This window comes from Leucopleurus acutus, assembly GCF_964270905.1.
Source record: "Leucopleurus acutus genome assembly, chromosome: 9".
NCBI classification, from domain to species: domain Eukaryota; kingdom Metazoa; phylum Chordata; class Mammalia; order Artiodactyla; family Delphinidae; genus Leucopleurus; species Leucopleurus acutus.
Window position 1 is genome coordinate 17,870,600 of NC_139144.1, and position 15,571 is coordinate 17,886,170.

General features: G+C 40.3%; 1 protein-coding gene and 1 long non-coding RNA gene across 3 annotated transcripts in view; one reads left to right on the forward strand and one right to left on the reverse strand.

Moving 5' to 3' along the window:
• STARD3NL (STARD3 N-terminal like) overlaps nucleotides 1-6,487 on the reverse strand; it is a 50,106-nt gene extending 43,619 nt beyond the window's left edge. The window contains exon 1 of one of the 2 annotated variants that reach the window (XM_082846198.1): nucleotides 6,380-6,487. The gene's annotated coding sequence lies outside the window, so the exon portion shown is untranslated. The remainder of the gene's footprint in view (nucleotides 1-6,379) is intronic. The other variant, XM_082846199.1, reaches the window with a different exon arrangement.
• Nucleotides 6,488-8,835: 2,348 nt separating this feature from the next.
• Nucleotides 8,836-15,571, forward strand: part of LOC309966681 — an 80,574-nt gene continuing 73,838 nt past the window's right edge. Inside the window, exons 1-2 of the long non-coding RNA XR_014326468.1 lie at nucleotides 8,836-8,928; nucleotides 9,690-9,821. This is a non-coding gene — a long non-coding RNA (uncharacterized lncRNA). The remainder of the gene's footprint in view (nucleotides 8,929-9,689; nucleotides 9,822-15,571) is intronic.

A 15,571-nucleotide genomic window follows, 5' to 3' on the forward strand; every position in this document is an offset into this window, starting at 1 on the left:
GACATAAAAGTACAGAACTTGCAAACTGAGTCTGGGCAGCAGAGCATTAACATTTCAAAGTGTGACAGATGGCCAGCCTAAGTCTCGCACTCTTTTGGCTTATAAGAAAGCAAGACAACCATTTCTAGCTAGAAGCTCCACCCACCCATCCTTATTTTCAGAGCCTTCCAAGAAGCGAAACTTTCGCTCTCCACAGAGAATCTACCTCCTTGCCCCTCATCAAATGAATATACAATTCTCTATAATGTTATATTGCTGCAAAGTCTCCACAAAAAGAGACCACAAACTTTAATGGCCCAGGACCAAATCTTGTCCATATGTAGGTGATACTCTTTGCCTGTCTAGTGGCTTGCACGATGTTTTGTAAACACTGAATTGCCAATATTAAAAGATAAGAATTTTTTCACACAAATAAAATCCAGATTTCTAGCTTCTCTTGAAAAACAGGCAATTCTGGCAAGGCTCCCCAGTTCCCTCCAGCCACCTCACAGCCCTGCTTGATGCCACTGGCATTTGTTTTGTCCCCTGGTTTACATGGGTCTTTGGATTCCTAACAGTTTGCGCCCAGTCTGTTGGATACGCTGGGCCAGGGTTCACGAAGAGCAGTGCCTGGTTTCACATCCAGTATGATTGTTGACTAGTTGTGTAATCTCAGACAAGTTACTTAACCACTCTATGCCTCAGCTTCTCCTTCCATAAAATGAGGACAATAATATGACCCACCTTAGAGGGCTGTTGAGAGGAATAAATTAGTTTATATAAAGCAGTTGTTCTCAAGGTGTCTGGGCTGTGGAGGGAAGGACTCTGCTCACTACCCCCTTCAGGACAGCTGGCTTGTCGAGAGACATTTTCGGTTGTCACAGCTAGGGGAGGGGCCCCTGGTACCCAGGGCATAGAGCCCAGGGATGCTGCTAAACTCCTTATGACACACAGGACAGCTCCCACCACAAAAAATTATCCAACCCAAAATGTCAACAGTGCTGAGGATGAGAAACCCTGACCCACAGCATTTAAAACAGCACCTGACACAGAGGAAGCCCTAACGGTCAGGGGTTTTTTTTGTGGAACGCGCCTCTCACTGTCGTGGCCTCTCCCGTTGCGGAGCACAGGCTCCGGACGCGCAGGCTTAGCGGCCATGGCTCACAGGCCCAGCCACTCCGCGGCATGTGGGATCTTCCCAGACCGGGTCACGAACCCGTGTCCCCTGCATTGGCAGGCAGACTTCCAACCACTGCGCCACCAGGGAAGCCCTAAGTGTCAGTTTTTATTAATAATAACATAAGCAAGTCCTGGCTGGTGCTCCAACCTCAGCTGGAGAAGATTCTAATTTCTCAAGAGCTCCTTGTGTTCCCTTGGAAGAATTTAACATACCATACCGATAGGAAAATGAACTTGAAATTCTCTGGTTCTACATCATTAATTCAGCAAGTGATTGATTAATTAAAAGAATTATGAGAATACATTTTCCTGAAATAAAAAGCAAACAAGAACATGCTCTAGTGAGCAACAATGCACAGTGTCTGAAAAGTAAACTGTCCTAGAAAATATGGGACGTGGAAACCTGTAATTACCGCAACTTAGAAGGCACTAGACTGAATTCCTCCAAACTCCAAGTTTAATACAAAGGATGCCCACCAGTCCCAAGATATTTTTTGGAAAACTGTGATGAGAGGGGAAGTAGAAGAGAGAGGTTTTAAACTAAAGAGCCTGCCAAACCCAATACCAGCCAATGCTTGCCCAGGAAGATCCCACGGGCTTAAATAGCTCAGTCCGGGATCCTTGGTGAGAGGTCCTGCTTTGACCGTGAGTCACAACAAGAGGTGTCTCCCAGATCCAGGGCAACTCACTAGCAAAGCAAGTGTAACAATCCGGAAAAGGCCTAAGCTGTACTGCTATAATTTTTTTCACTGTTGTGGCCTCTCCCGTTGCGGAGCACAGGCTCCGGACGCGCAGAATCAGCGGCCATGGCTCACGGGCCCAGCCGCTCCGCGCCATGTGGGATCTTCCCGGACCGGGGCACGAACCCATGTCTCCTGCATCGGCAGGCGGACTCTCAACCACTGCACCACCAGGGAAGCCCTGATACACTCTTAATAGGCTACCAGGAATTCTGCAGCAGAACATCAGCACGAGTGCTGGCCCACACTGGCCCCCGCCGCCATGAACCAGGAGTGCTGACCAGGCTCCCCTGCCTGGCACTACAGGAGCCCCTGGCTAGTCCTCTGGGCTTCAGTTTTCTCATCTTCACTATTAAAAACTGGAATTACTGTTATTTTTTTCTAAAGCCATAAACACAGAGAACACTGATTTTTATTTGCAACAATGTGTCTTCAATATTTACAGCCCAAAGAGGTGAGTTCCTCTCAAGGGACCCTTTGGTAGCTGTAGCAGTCAGACCCTCAACTGAAAACAGGAAAGAGGTTCTACTGAATCAAAGCCAAGAAAAGCATAACAATGCTTCCCACAAAGAGGAGGCAATAAAAGCTCTACAAATCTAAAAGGGCTAAACTATAAACTACAGGGCTCTATAATCTACAAAAAAACTTTGCATGTCTAACATGAATTGTTAAGTCCCTTTTAAGCTCAAGTCAACATATATTTGAATACCCACATACAATACAGTGTATTACCAAAGATACCAAGATTGGTAAACTGTCACGAGAAAGACTACCAAAAATGCTGTGAAAGAGAAGGCTTCCATTAAAGAGATACAGGAAGTATCTCATTGAGGAAGGAGCATAGATGGAAACAGACACAGGTAGAACTTTGTCTGGGTTTGTCCATCTAGAAGGCATACCAGGCTGTAGGCAGAGCACAAGCAATGGCACTAAAGCTGGAAAGGCCAGGAGTCCAGTTTGGGGCACTGAGTTCATGGTGGAAGGACGCACTATAACTTGAGTCCAAATCATGACAGCCTGGACCTTCAGAAGGTGGAGGTCAGTTGCATGAACAATCTTAAAGGATAGAGATACTCAGTCAAAACAGCCCGTAGATGACTTAAAGAGCAAAAGCTCTCTTTTGGCTAAATTTAAATATCTTCCAACGTTTAAGAAAGAAGGTGTTACTAATTCTAATAACATTATTCTGATTTGACTAATAGAAAAGACAATCTCCACTAAGTTATAGGAGAGTCAAAAAGCCACCAGAAAGTAAATTTAGCTATTTGTTAATTTACTATTTTTCATCAACCATATCCCCATCATAATTAATAAAATAAGCAAACCTTAGAAATAAAGAATGGGTATTTTTAAATTGTAGAAACAAAGTAACCCATTTTCCAGCCATATAATTTAGGAACTGATTTTTACTCATTTTTTAAAAATGATAATACATTACACTAAGAAAGAGAAGTTGTATTCCTGAGCTGACCCAACAGCTTCCTCAATTATAGGAAGAAACTCTACTTGCCAGCAGAAACTCTGAGCCAGCAAACACTCGGCAATATTCCCATACTTGTAAGCAAATGGTTAAAGCTGGGAAAACAGTAAATTTAAAACTCCCTTACAAAGATTTGTGAAGTTAAAACTTAAATTTTAAAGTCATTTTGAAACCACTTTCTACTAAGAGAACCAAGATTCATCCAGAATATTTACACCTGCTCACTGCTGAAAAAGAGAAGTAAAATAAAACAAGGGGTTATTTTAGCCCAAGAAGCAGCACTGTTTCATCTTTTAAAAATTGCCTTGTATGAGGTTATGGACAGTAAATTCATGATGCTGAAAAATTATATTTTTGTGTATACAGAAACTCCTTGTGAAGGGACTTTCATGAAGTAAGTATAGCAGAAAAACAAACAAACAAGCAAACAAGAACACTAGGCTGCGAATCAGCAGGGTGAGAATCTGGTGCCAATTCTGCCCTGAAAAGCACCGAATATCAATGGGCCTCCACAGTCTCACCTTTAAACTAAGAGGATTGAATCACGATCCCTAAAATGCTATTTCATAAAATATTAATTTCAAATAACAGAGGTCTGTAGTTGTTATGTACTCGGGAAGCGGTGAGGTGGAGTAGCATGGAATGGGCTTTGGGGGCAGGCTAACTGGTTTCAAACCTGGGCTCCCTCAGTACCACCTGGGTGGCCTGAGGCAGAAGCTTCCTCTTCCACCAAGAAGGGATAAGATTTACCTTTGCAGTAGAAGGTTAGAAGGATCAGAATGTATATAATGCACCTGGTACATCGTAGGCACTAAATAAAGGCAGACGTTAAGTCTCTGGTGAGTAATAAAAGTTTTAATGGAAAACAGTAATCCACTTGACAATGCAGTTTCCTAGAACTCTGCGTGGGGAAGTGCAGGGACTTAATGTCTGCACATCAACACTGGAGAGGACTCGTGCTTGGGAGCAGGAAGGATAAAAGCAGGGAGTGGAAGATAAGCAGAGGCTCAGAGTCCTGCCAGTAACAAGAATGAACAGGAAAGAAACAGCTTGGGACACAGCGCTTGAGGGAAGAAGACATTTTTCCATTAAGAAAGAGGACCATCGGTAAAAAATATATACCTGTAATGATTTCATACATGTGATTTCATAACCAATATAAAGCAGAGAGCTGGTTAGCTTCTATGAATGTCACTTAAAAAAATGGAGCGCTTACTGCAAAAAAAAAAAAAAAAAAGGAGAGCTTTGACTATATCTAAATCCTATTTCCTTTGTCTGGTTGCAATTCTTACCTGGGGTTCAGATGACCTCAGTCCTGCCTACCTCTTGAGCGTCATCTCCTCCCCGTGTCTCCCCATCTCCCTCTCCCCTAGGTTCACCTCACTCCAACCACACAGCTTTTTATCCATCCCTGGAACATGCCAAGCTCCTTTTTCCTTCAGCTCCTTTGCACTGTAATTTCTGCTTGGAAACTTCCAGTCATCTTCCCATGGCTGACTCATTCTAAACACTCAGGTCTCCTCCAAACTTCCTCAAGGAATCTCCTCTGATCACCCACATCTAAACTTCCATCCACATCCCAGTCACGCTCCAGCCCCTTCCCCTGTAATATTTTTTTCTAGCATTTATCATTATCTAAAATTGTCATTTTTATTTATATATTTATAGTATCTCCACCAAAATGGAAGGTCTTGAGGGCAGGATCCTTATCTAAACGTTTCAGCATTCAATCCCCAACATCTAAAACAAAGCATGGCATAGATGAGGCACTCATCAGATAAATTTTCCAAAGACTAAAGTCAAACGATAATAACCATTCTTCTGTGAACCTAAGTAAGGAAAAGTCCCCTGAAGCGGCTTTAATTTCATTTCTTTAATGCAGTTTTATGCAATAATGCAGTCTTAAAAGGTCAATGTCTGAGACAGCAAGATTTAAAGAGAATAAATTCTTCACAGTACAAAATACTACATATGGATACATATATCCTATAGTACACATTTTCACTTTATGAGCATGAATTATGCCCCACCTTATTAGAACCCATCAATAAAGCACCGGTACCCTAAGTTGTTTTGTTTTGTAAGGGTGTATGGGTAGACTGTGTGTGTGTGTGTGTGTGTGTGTGTGTGTGTGTGTGTGTGTGTGTGTGTGTACGAATTATCTTTCAGAACCCTTCTCAACAAAGAATTCTGAGAAACAAACAACTAATTCCAGTATTAGTATTGAGAGGTTCGACCTGTTACTTTGTTACCTTGCTAAACTTATCCAAACTATTACTGAGTCAAGTGATGAATTCAGTGATTCCATCTGTGAAATAGAAGACACATGACATGGTGAACAATTGGCACATGAAGAGAGTGATAAGAAAAGTTCCACAATGTTAACTCATGTTTGAACTGAGAGAGAGAGAGGGAGAATCCCTTTCTAATCCTAAAACAAAAATAAGCATGCTACTGAGATTTCAAAATATGGCCAGATACCCACGAGTGGGCAAAGCATTGAACTGAAACCAGAGCCAGAACATTCGGGACTTGAGCTTTAATTTTTCAATTTTGTTTCGAACACAGCTTTTCTTGATGAATAAAAGAGGTCAGTAACCGACCTTGTCTGTATAATCCACGCATCACCCCAGTAACCATTCTTGGTCATTCTGTAGGGCCCAAGGGGCCAGCACCAGTCTGGACCCCACCGAGGGCTCCTCGGGGTCCGCAGGGTTAAGGAATGGAGACCTCGCTACCTGCATCCATCCCCTGAATCCCAGCCCAAACCCTGGATGAAAAGGGGCTCCGCAATCTGCAACTTCACTTTCGTATCCTTTATAAATACAGCCTGCCTAGCCCCTCCTCCTCCCCGGAGGACGGCGAGGACTCAACAAACACAACCGGACGCTCGGCTCTGGCCTCCGTTCGCGGGTCTCCAGTGAGTCCCGGGCAAATCATCTGATCCCGGATGACTCAGTTTTCCAATCTGTCAAATAGGGTGACGAGAAACCCAGCCTACCTCATCGGGTGGTTCCGGGCCGGCCGCCCTAGGCTGGCCCGGCGACAGCGGCTCTGTGGCTGCGCCCGCCGCACTCTTCGCGGGCGGAGGGGCGGAGCTCGGCGGGGCTGGACCGGGAATCGAGCCCTGCAGACGTCGCGCAGCCCACCGCCCGCGGACAGCGGCCCCCGGCTCCTCGACTGCCCGGCCCGTGACGTCAGCACGCTGACGTCGACGCACAGAGGCTGCATCTCGCCGGAGAGACCAAAGACAAGGCTAAGGGCCTGAGTGCCCCCCGTAGCAGAGCAGCGATTGGTGAGTGACTCTGTCAATAATCTACTGCCCAGTAAGCTTCGCGGGAAGGCGGGAGAGGGCGGGCCGGCCTGCCCTGAGGAGAGAGTGGGAATCTGGAACTCCGACTGGTTGGGTTTGCCGTAAACCCGTACCACACCGTTTTGTGACACGTCGCTTCTCCCTCCTCAACCATTCTTCCGCCTTCCTCCAGTCGCTCGGTGGGGATTTAGGCTCCAGCTCTGGAAAATAATCATGGGACTGGATTTCAGGGCCTCCGGGCTCTCCAGGAATGAAAAAGTAGGACATTTCAGTTTCTCTGTTCAAGAGTCACCTCAGCTTTGACTTCTCCTCAGACCCCTCCAGACTTAGGACACACCCTTTCTCTGCGCTCTATCGCTTAACTAACACCTCAGTCTTAATATAGTAGTCACATTCAATTATATTTGTATCGGTTTTCGCACGAAATTGGCATCCTTTAATCATTGTTTGACTTCACATTATATTTTAATGAACCTTTTTTTCCAATAGATGCTACAGTTACATCGTCCAAATACAGGAGGCAATAGGAGCTTACGGAGTGAACGTTCTCCTTCCGCTTCCAGGTCCTCGGGCACTCGGTTCGCCTGTTGAAGTTAGTGCCTGAGTCCGGGTTGCTGATATTAATTCATGTTAAGTTACACATAACCATAAATGTAAACATCACACATTAGGCTAATCCTTTTCAGGCAGGAATTACAAACCAGTCCCTATATGGTGACTCCTAGTTCCTCTGCATCTAAATATGTGCAGATGTAATTTTTTCCCCCAATCAACATTATATCCTCGAGATCTTTCCATATCTCTATATAACTTTATCTCATTCTTTTAAAATACTACGTAGTAGTTCGCAGAACCAATAGATTTAATTTATGATTCCCTTACCCTCTATCCATAGTTTGTTTCTTTTTTGGTTTTTTGTTAGAAGCGTTGCTACCTTCAACGTGTGTTTGTGCCTTTTTGCACATATATCCAAGTGTTCTCTAGGTAGAGATACTAACGTGGGTGCGCTGGATAGAGTATGCACATTTTCAATCTCAGTAGTAGATTTCCCTCTATTTACTCCTCAAAGTAGCTGTTACAACTAACATTACTACCATAAATAAATGAGCACCCCTTCCCTGCACCCTCGCCAAAATTGATGAAATATAGTTTTTAAAATTTTCTGAATGGATGTGCGAAAAGTTGTTAAGAGATAACATGTACAAAAGTGCAATAATCCCGAGCAGGTATCTTGGTAACAAAGTAAACGAACGTGTGTTACCACCTCCTAGACCAAGATGTTAAATGTTTACCAGCAATATAGAAGCTCTCCTTGTGCTCCATCTTAGTCATTGCAACCCATACAGAAACGGTCACTGTTCTGAATTTTATCACCAAAATTAGTTTTGCCTGCTTTCCAATGGTTATAAATGGCCACACATAGTATGTACTCTTGTGTGGCTCTTTTCACTCAATAATATGTTTGTAAGATTGATCCATAGTAAAGAATATATTAGTAGTTTATTCATTTTCATACTTGTATATATCTCCATATTTCTTTATCTATTCTAATATTGCTTAACATTGGGTTGTTTAAAGTTTGGGGTGACTACAAATGATGAATATGTAGTCATTGACTACAAATGATGCTGCTGCTATGAATATTCTTATACCTGTCTGTTGATGTGCATAGTTACACATTTGATTTTGATATATACCTAGGAGTAGTATTACTGTGCCACAGGATGTACATATATTCAGTATTAGTAGACACTGCCAAATAGCTTTTTGGTTTTGTCAATTTACATTCCACTAGCAGTGAATGAAAATTCCAGTAGCTCCACATCTTTGCCAGCACTCGATATTCTCATTTTTGTGTTCATCTTTTTTTGTTGTTTGTTTTTTGCTTTCAACTTTATTGAGACAAACAATATACAAAAAGTTGCAAAGATTTAATGGATACATTTTAATGAGTTTGGACACATGCATAGACCTGTGATACCATTACCACAAACAAGGTAATAAACATATCCATTGACAAAACTCTAATTCACAAAGATACATGTACCCCTATGTTCATAGCAGCACTATTTACAATAGCCAAGACATGGAAATGACCTAAATGTCCATTGACAGATGAATGGATAAAGAAGATGTGGTATATATCTATAATGGAATGCTACTCAGCCATGAAAAAGAACGAAATGATGCCATTTGCAGCAACATGGATGGACCTAGAGATTATCATACTAAGTGAAGTAAGTCAGAAAGAGAAAGACAAATAGCATATGATATCACTTATGTGTAGTACCTAAAATATGACACAAATGAACTTATCTATGAAACAGAAACAGACTCACAGACATAGAGAACAGACTTGTGGTTGCCAAGGTGGAGGGGAGAGGGGGAGGGATGGATTAGGAGTTTGGGATTAGCAGATGCAAACTATTATATACAGAATGGTTAAAAAATAAAGTCCTACTGTATAGCATAGGGAACTCTATTCAATATCCTGTAATAAACCGTAATGGGAAAGAATATTAAAAAAAATTTATATATGTGTGTATTTAAATACACACACACACACACACACACACACACACACATATATAACTGAATCACTTTGCTGTACACCAGAAACTAACACAACATTGTAAATCAACTATACTTCAGTAAAATAAAATTTTAAAAAAAGTGTCCATCACCACTAAAATATTTCTTGTGTCCCCTTGCTTTTTTCTTTGTGGTAAGAACACATAGCAAGAGATCTACTGTCCTAAGTTTTTAAGTAAACAACAACCTATGTTAACCATGGGCTCTGTGTTGTACAGCAAATCTCTAGAGCTTATTAGTCTTGTATATAACTGTAACTTTATAACCATTGAAAAATTCCCCATCTTTTCCTCTCCCATCTTCTGACAACCACCATTCTATTGTCTGCATCTATGAGTTTGTACTAAATACTTGATTTAAGTGGAATCATGCAGTATCTGTTATTCTGTGACTGACTTATTTCCAGGCCTAATGTTTTCTATGATGATGTTGCATCACCAGCTCCTCCCTCTGAACTTTGTGTGAGCCGCGGGCTAGGCTGGACTTTGGTGTCTGCCTTTCAGATGGTTGGTGCCATAAGAGGGCCACGTGTGTGCAGGTAAGAGGTGCTGCTACAACTGCAGATCTCCCTCTCCCCATCCCCAAGTACAGCTCAACTCAGCGCTCACCTCACACTCCCCCAGGCCAGGCGCCTGAGCCCAAAAACTTCTCTGCCCACTCCAGGTTTGGGCTTTGGGACACCACAGCTACTGAAGCAGCCCATGAGAGGTTTTAGCCCTGAATTTTGTATTCCAGAAATCTTTAGGAATTATCTAGAAAATACAGATGCTGTAAAGAGAAAGTGGTGATTGAACCGAATGAAGCAATGTCAGAGTAAGAAGATGTCTCTGGTTGTGCAACTGATCTATATCACATGCCTTTTAAGCAATTAGAACTCGATGGTGCAATTATTTGTCACCCAATTGAATCTGAAAGGCAAGAAATACATGGAGTAGCACTTTAGCTTTTGCTTCAGTCAAAGCAGTTGTTACTTAGATAAAAGGGCATTTAAAATGAAAAATTAATTTTGATAATAATGTAGAGGTATACATAATATTTACTTCTAGGTCCATCCATGATGTCCCAAACGGTAGGATTTCCTTCTTTTTTAAGGCTGAATTACATTCTGTTGTATGTATATACCACATTTTCTTTATCCATTCATCTGTTGATGGAAATTTAGGTTGTTTCCAAATCTTGACTGTTGTGAATCATGCTGCAATAAGCATGGTAATGTAGATATCTGTTTAAAATCCTGATTTCACTTCTTTTGGGTATATATCCAGGAGTGGAATTACTGGATCAGATGGTAAAAGTGATAGAGAATATGAACAGACTAATAACAAGTAAGGAAATTGAATTAGTAGTAAAAAAACCTCTCAACAAAGAAAAACCCAGGATCAGATGGCTTCCCTGGTGAATTCTACCAAACATTTAAAGAAACTTAACACCAGTCTTTCTCAAACTTCTCCAAAAAATTGAAGAGGAGGCAACATTTCCAAATCCATTTTACAAGGCCTATATTACCCTGATACCAAAACCAGAAAAAGACATTACAAGAAAATTGCAGCTCCATATCTCTGATGAATGTAAATGCAAAAATTTGTAACAAAAATTCTAGCAAACAGAATTCAACACTACATTAAGAGTATTATATGCCATGATCAAATGGAATTTATTTAAGGGATACCAGGATGGTTCAACATATACAAATCAACCAGTGTGATATACCACATTAACAAATGAAGGATGAAAATCATATGATCATCTCAATAGATGCAAAAAAAACATTTGATAATATTCAACATCCCTTCATGATAAAAACTCTCAGCATATTAGGTATAGACAGAATGTACCTCAACATAATAAAGACAAAATATTAGAAGCCCACAGCTAACATCATATTCAATGGTGAGAAATTGAAAGCTTTTCCTCTAAGATCAGGAACAAGGCAAGGGTATCCACTCTCACCACTTATATTCAACGTATAACATAGGCAGTCCTAGACAGAGCAACTAGTCAAGAAAAAGAAAAGGCATCCAAATTGAAAAAGAAGAAGTAAAATTGTCCCTATGTGCAGATGACCTGATCTTATATATAGAAAACCCTTAAGATTATACACACACACACACACACACACACACACACACACACATACCTGTTAGACATAATAAACAAATCCAGGAAAGTTTCAGGATACAGAATCAATATACAAAATTTAGTTGCATTTGCATACACTAACAGTGAACTACCAAAAAAAGAAATAGGACGATAATCTCATTTACAATAGCATCAAAATCAATAAAATATTTAAGAATAAGTCTAACAAAGGATGTGAAACTACAATACACTGATGAAAGATATTAAAGAAAACACAAATAAAAGGAAAGACATCTGTGTTCATGGACTGGAAGACTTAATATTATTAAAATGTTCAGACTACCCAAAAGAATCTATATATTCAATGCTATTCCCATTAAAATTCCACTGGCTTTTTTTTTTTACAGAAATAGAAAACAATTCTAAAATTCATATGGAATGCTGAAAGACCCAGAATACCCAAAGTGACCTTGAGAAAGAACAAATCTGGGGACATCACACTTCCTGATTTCAAAATATATTACAAAGCTGCCATAGTTAAAGCAGTATGATACTGGGATAAAGACAGACATACACACCAATAGAACAGAATAGAGATCCCAGAAATAAACCCATACACATATAGGTAACTGATCTTCAACAAGGGCATCAAGAATACACGGTGGGGAAAGGATAGTCTCTTCAGCAAATGGTGTTTGGAAAACTCAATATTCACATGTAAAAGGATGAAAACAAACCCCTATCTTACCACATACACAAAAATCAATTCAAAATGAATTAAAGATTTAAACAAAAGATCTGAAACTATAAAACTCCTAGAAGAATATGGGAAAAGCTTCATGAGAGTAGGCTTGGCAATGATTTCATGGATACGACACCAAAAGCACAGGCGACAAAAGTAAAAATAGACAAGTGGAACTATGTCAAACCAACAAGGTTCTGCACAGTATAGGAAAAAATCAAGAGTGAAAAGGCAACCCAAAAGTAGAAGAAAATATTTGCAAACCATATATTTAATAAGGCATTACTTTCCAAAACTTATAAGGAACTCCTACAACTCTTTAGCAAAAACCCCCAAATAACCCAATTTAATGGGCAAAGGATTTGAATAGACATTTCTCCAAAGAAGACATACAAATGGCCAACAGGTATATGAAAAGGTGCTTAATGTCACTAATCATCAGGGAAATGCAAATCAACCAACATGAGATATTACCTCACATCAGTTAGGAAGGATATTAACCAAAAAACACATGTTGGCAAGGATGTGGAGAAATTGGAACCCTTGTACACTGTTGGTTGGAATCTAAAATGGTGCGGCCACTATGGAAAACAGCACGGAGGACCTTTGGTAATGTTATACATTCTGATGCATCTGTAGGCTATCACCTTATGGATTTAATTTGCATTTTTTGGATGACAAAAAGAGTTTAGCACCTTTTCATGTGTCTATATATCATTTGGATATTGTGAAATGCCTTTTCAAATCTTCTGCCCATTTTTAAATTAGGTTATCTGTCTTTTTCTTACTGATTTCTAAGAGGTTTTCTATATTCTAGATATGATTCTTTGGCAGATAATTGTATTGCAGATATTTTTCTTACTCTGTGGCTTTTTCATTGCAAAATGAATCTTTGACTTATTAGAATCTTCTGCAAGTTAGTACTTTCCCTAGTTTCCAGACAATGCAAGGACTTTAGAACACTTTAATTTCATTTACCCAATTCCTGATTTTTGTGCAGTTGTTGTCACTTATTTTCATTCTGTTTAATCATTTTAAAACCCAACAAAATATTATTTATTTTAAACAGACAGTATTAGTTTAGATTTATCCTTATATTAATGCCTTACTTCGCTTTTCATTGCTTTTTGCATTTCTGGGATTAAATTTGAAATCATTTCATTCTTTATTAAGTTTTAGAGCATATCTCCTGGTGACAAAAATCACTACCAGGCTATCTAAGATGAGATACCTAAGCTATCTTTCTTGGCTGCTTTGGATACCCTCAGATGCTACTGTTTCCTTTTCAAAGTTAATCCAGCACTATGGTTATTCATGATGGGAAGTTGGTCTGATACCATATACTCAATTATAGCTCAAAATGGGTTGAGCATGTTGACAGGTGTGAATAATATTATTTTAGTGAACCTCAGGCTAGAATAGCACTGTGCACCATAAGAAAATTATTTTTGAATGTCAGTGGTGAAAATGGCAGAGTATGCACGTTCAATGGCTTATCCCTCCACAGAAATTTTGAAAACTTAAGCAGAAACAGTCAGAATCAATTTTGCCAGAAGTCAGGAAAACAGGCAAAGGTTTCAAACAACCAAGCAAGTGCTGAATCAAGACAAGGCAACTTTATAATGGTAGAAGGGTTTTGGGTGTTTTTACTTGCCCTTGACCAGCCCCCTCCCAGGTACTGCAGTGGTCTTAAAAATATGAAAATATTTACTTAAAGAGACAAACTGTAATTTGGATTTTTAAGGATATAAGTGATATAAACCTGTAAGACGATAAGTGGAATATGGAGGACAAGCGTTATAGGAAGAGAAATGACAGCAGTAATGTGTGAGTAACCTTGAGGGTAGCCATGATTGAATGGTACATGAAACTATAGGTCTCTGAATTATCTAAATTGAAAAGTCACTTAAGGTTTTGAGAGGGCCTATGGTTGAGAATATGATGAAAGGAGGGATTAACGCATTTTTTCCTAAAATTCTTCTTATATTTCCTTTATCACTAGTTTGCAGCTAAAATAATCTTAGGAGTTTGTCCAAAAGGGACAATCCTTTTAGTAATTTAATAATTAGACACATTGTTACCAAACCAAACTTGGGTCTCTTTGCCCAAAGTGCAGCAAAGCCAATCCACTAACACCAGGTTGTGGTGAAGGAAAGTACAGCTTTTATTGCAGGGTGCCAAGAAAGGAAAATGGGTAGCTTGTGCTAAAAAGATTGGAACTCCCCAGTGGCTTTCAGGAAAGGGTTTGTTTTTTTTGTTTGTTTTTTTTGCGGTACGCGGGCCTCTCACCATTGTGGCCTCTCCCGTCGCGGAGCACAGGCTCCAGACGCGCAGGCCCAGCGGCCATGGCTCACGGGCCCAGCCGCTCCACAGCACATGGGATCCTCCTGGACCGGGGCATGAACCCATGTCCCCTGCATCGGCAGGTGGACTCTCAACCACTGCGCCACCAGGGAAGCCCAGGAAAGGGTTTTTAAAGACAATGGGAGGGAGAGGGTCATAGGATGTGTGATCAACTCGTGCACTATTCTCTGAGTGGTTGATGGTGAGGTAACAGAGTGAAGTTTTGGAAATCTGAATTATCAAACTCTGATTCCAACTGGTTGGAATCAGTCTACATGTTGGTGGTCAGCATGCAGTTAACTTCTTCTGCCTGGTGGAGGTTTAGTATCTGTAAAATAACTCGAGGATATGGCTCAGGATATTATCTGTGGCCCTTGAGGAGGAACTAAAAGTCCTTGACTTTGTTTTATGGGTAAATTATTATTTTGTCTTGCTTGACTGTTTTGGTTTGTTTGTTTGTTTCAGCATTTTCTCACTTCTCTGATTATATTTACTCTTTGGAACTTGGGAAAAGCCTAGGAGGCTAAAGTTTTTCTACAAACAAGAGGTGGGGGGCATGTGGGGTTCTGTCCCCAGGAAGGCTCAGCAAAGTCCTGCTTGGTTTCAAAATCACTGATGCACACTGCAACTTAGTTCCCACTAAGTAATACTACTATATAAATAAAAATGTGAAAAACCTGGGATAGATGATTTCAACTTAAAAAAGGAAAAGCACACCAATCCTGGAGAAGAATGAAATAGTAGATACCTGTTAGGAAGGGCAGTATCTATACCACGTAAAGTGACATGGGTTCTGGGCAACTTGGGACATTTGGGTCTGATCCAAGATAGACTTTAAATATTAATTTACTTTAAAACAGAATGTAAATTCATATTGAATTTATTGAAAAGACAACTTCAGCTGCAGGAATTTAAGTATTAGAAGTCTAAAAGACTAAGTAAAACCCAACTTATGAGACCAGAGCTAATGTTAGAACTTCATAGAAGTTTGCCAACCCAAAATATCAGTGAATTTGTTCATTCTCATCCTGTTCTCTCCTAATTTGAGGGATCTGGTTGCATTTTGGTGAAGCCGTTTAGCTCACCATGGTCTCTCATGTAACACAGGACCACAACCCCAATGA